We start from the raw sequence: 4,457 nt of genomic DNA on the forward strand, positions 1-4,457 counted from the left end.
ATTAAGCATTTGTTACAAATGTTGGCCTAGCACTCAAGAAAACAGGGTGGACACCCACCCCCCACAAATAAATATATAAGTAAATATATGTTTAATAAATACACACACACACACACACACACACATATATATATGTATATATATATATATATATATATATATATCCAAACATATATATATATATGTACGCATGCATGTATATGTATATATACATACACACACATGTATAAACGCACACATACACACTCATGCACAAACTCAAAAGGAGATACATAGATTAACATGAACATGTAAACAAATAAATGCCTCTCTCCCCCCTCTCTCTCTCTCTCTCTCTCTATATATATATATATATATATACATACGTACATGCATACATACATACATACATACATACATACATACATACATACATACATACATACATGGATATACATATACACACAGACACACGTTAATACACGTATGTACACACAAACCAACAAACAAAATTAAGCAAGTGACTTTTTAGTCTAGTGCTGCCTGCAATTATAAATAATGAGTTTCTACGAAATAGACTTACGTTTCATTAGAATAATTAGTACATTACACACAATCAAATGTGGTTTAACCCCACCCAACTGACTCTCACACAACCGCACACGAACAATCCCGTATATATGTGGTAACGAAAGGATACGTGGCTTAGTGTGATGCGCTCATGACCGAAAGCTTGTGGTTTCAATTCCTGGACCGGGCGATACGTTGTATTCTTGAGGAAAACCCTTCTTTTCACGCTGCTCCAGTCCATTCAGCTGGCAAAAATGAGCAATCCTGCGACGGACCAGCGTACTGTCCGGGGTGAGGGGCAATATATGCGCCACAGAATCTGGAAAACCAGCCGCATGAGCCTCTGACTCAGGAAGGATATTTTATCTTTTCGTTTTATCTTTTGTATACTATGTAATTTCCCTTCTTTTCCCCTATATACTGTGTGTGCTTACTCTTTGTTATTATTATTCTTTCGTGGAGGCGCAATGGCCTAGTGGTTAGGGCAGCGGACTCGCGGTCGTAGGATCGCGGTTTCGATTCCCAGACCGGGCGTTGTGAGTGTTTATTGAGCGAAAACACCTAAAGCTCCACGAGGCTCCGGCAGGGGATGGTGGTGATCCCTGCTGTACTCTTTCACCACAACTTTCTCTTACTCTTACTTCCTGTTTTCTTTGTGTCCCGTATTTCAAAGGGCCGGCCTTTTCACTCTCTGCGTCACGCTGAATATCCCCGAGAACTACGTTAAGGGTACACGTGTCTGTGGAGTGCTCAGCCACTTACACGTTAATTTCACGAGCAGGCTGTTCCGTTGATCGGATCAACCGGAACCCTCGTCGTCGTAACCGACGGAGTGCTTCCATTATTCTTTCACTTCTCAGAACGCTCGTTTTTATTTGTTCTGGTTGATTCTGTGAGAAAGGGCGGCAGCTTGCAATCAGAGGTCTCTTTCCGCACATTATAAGCTTTGATACTTGGCTGTTAATCATCGTGGGAAACATTCAACATCCAAGTACCAATCTCAAAATCCTAGCTGTCTTCCAGCAGAGCAGTTTTTGGGGTTCGCTCAGCTCTCATGTCAATTCCGATTTCTCTGACATATTTCTCGATTTTGGTTGTTATTGCTCCGAGTGTCCCTACAACCACTGGAATGACAGACGCTCTCCTTGTAGTTCACATTCTTGCAATTTCGTCTTTTATTAGTCTGTATTTTTCAATCTTTTCTAGTTCTTTGTCACTTATGCGTGCTTCCCCAGGTATTACAATATCTATAATCTTGGTTTCCTTTTTTCTTTATCTACCACAGCATTATCTGGTCTACGAGCATCGAAAAGGGAGTTATATTGGATTGTAAAATACCACAATATCTTATATTCCTTGTTCTCGGTGACTCTTTCTGGTTCATGTTCGTATCATTTCCGTGCTCTGTTCAGGCCGCACTTTTCACAAAGCCTCCAGTGGAAGAACTTAGCCACGTTATCCTGCCTCCCTTTGTATTGCTTTTTAGATGTCACATAGCATCCAGTATCGTGATGTTGATTGAAAATATTGAGTCTACCTGAGGTTTGTAACAACAAGGACCTCAGACAGACAGTATGCGTGCAGTTCCAAGTAATGCTGATTTTTGCAATACACCTAGATTGTAGGGTATTTTTAAAGTTTCCAGATGATTTTTTCAGGTTGGGTGGTATTGAACTCAATGCTTCGATGACCATAGGGACAACCTTTATGTTTGCTCTCGTAGCTGCCACATCTTAGAGATCTCAATTCTCAAGTCTCCATATATATCAATATTTTCTCTTTCTTTCATTATATGTTGATCTCCTGGCACTGCCACGTCGATTATTAAGCACACTTGTTTGTCCCTCCTATTAGGCACACTTCTTTATCCCTACTATATCCGGCTCTAACACCTTGTCTGTCTGGAAGTCAAAGTCCCAGAGGATTTTTGCTTTCCCCTTTTCGTTCATTACGTTTTCCGGTGTATGTTGGTACCAAGCACCCTTTACCTCGTATCCATACTTTTGGCATAGTAGCCAGTGAAGGTTTTGGACCACCTTGTCGTGTCTGCACTTGAACTCTTTCTGCCCAATACTTTCACAAGCTCTAACAATGTGAGTCACGCTTTCGACCCTATTAATATTATTATTATTATTATTATTATTATTATTATTATTATTATTATTATTATTATTATTATTATTATTATTATTATTAAAGCGGCGAGCTGGCAAAATCGTTAGCACGTTGGATGAAATGCTTTGCGGTATTTCACCCGTGGTTACGTTCAGAGTTCAAATTCCGCTGAGGTCGACTTTGCTTTCATCCTTTCGGGGTCGATTAAATAAGTACCAATGAAACACTGGTATAGATGTAATCAACTATCTCCCTACACAAAATTTCAGGCCTTGTGCCTATAGCAGAAAGGATTATTATTATTATTATTATTATTATTATTATTATTATTAAAGCGGCGAGCTGGTAAAATCGTTAGCACGTTGGATGAAATGCTTTGCGGTATTTCACCCGTGGTTACGTTCAGAGTTCAAATTCCGCTGAGGTCGACTTTGCTTTCATCCTTTCGGGGTCGATTAAATAAGTACCAATGAAACACTGGTATAGATGTAATCAACTATCTCCCTACACAAAATTTCAGGCCTTGTGCCTATAGCAGAAAGGATTATTATTATTATTATTATTATTATTATTATTATTATTATTATTATTATTAAGGCGGCGAGCTGGCAGAATGGTTAACAAGCCGGGAGAAATGCGTAGCGGAGTTCAAATTCCGTCGAGGTCGATTTTGTCTTTCTTCCTTTCGGGGTCGATAAGTTAAGTAGCAGCTGAGTACTGGGGTCGATGTAATTGTCTGTTCCCTCCCCACAAAATCCAGGCCTTGTGCTTATAGTAGAAAGGATTATTATTAGGCGTCGACGAGGATCAACTTACTGGTCTGTTTCGGAGAACTTTCGGACCGAGGCCTGTGGATAACTTCCAGAAATCTCTTGTCTGGCAGTGCTACCGAGGGGCACTGCCCGTTCAGGATAAACTTTGCAGGCACTGAAGGGCCGTCAGCCGGGCCTTCTCGAGGTGCACTGAGAGTGACGAAACCCTTCTGCACGCCCGAGCATTGCTGACCTGTGGGTTTATATCGAATAGCTGCTGTCGTGTGTAGGACGGATCTGGCTATCAGCTGAATCCATAGTCAAGATTACCCCAACGATATCCTGTAACCGGAAGGGGCAGGCAATTTCCATTTGTCTGGTGACTGTAGCAAAAGAGATAGTATGGTAGATTCGTTTGAAAGGGCTGAAGTCAAACACTTTCCTCTTTGGCCAAACCCTCAACAACTTTTACAAGTTTCACTTGAAAAGGAAAGTGAGGGTGGAGAGGGAAGTGTTGTCTTCTAGCAAATTTATTGAAAAGTGGGTGGATGTTGGAAAAATGGCCAGTGTTGATGGACCAATTCTGAGAATACACTTGTAAAAAGAATAAAAGAAGGGTTCTTGCGCTGTTGATCAGGCACCCGTGGCCTTTGTTGGGTTTTCCACGAATAACCTTTAAAGCGCCTCCCCCTAGTGGGAATTTTACTTGTTACCTCACTTTTGTTATTTAATTTTTACACGAATGTGAAAACCCTTTGTATCGTCTTGTGTTGTCTTTTATGCATAACTTATATTAGCCCCTGTGGCCAATAAAAGAAAAATTATTATTATTATTATTGTTGTTGATGTTGTTGTTATTAGTATTATAATTATTATTATTATTATTATTATTATTATTATTATTATTATTATTATTATTATAATTAGTAGTAGTAGTAGTATTATTAGTAGTAGTAGTAGTAGTAGTAGTAGTAGTAGTAGTATTCAGTAGTGCAGCTCTGTGTGCCATGACTATGTGGTTTGTTGAGGTGCTCTTATTTT

The sequence above is a fragment of the Octopus sinensis genome, linkage group LG17 (assembly GCF_006345805.1).
Source record: "Octopus sinensis linkage group LG17, ASM634580v1, whole genome shotgun sequence".
Classification (NCBI taxonomy): Eukaryota; Metazoa; Mollusca; class Cephalopoda; order Octopoda; family Octopodidae; genus Octopus; species Octopus sinensis.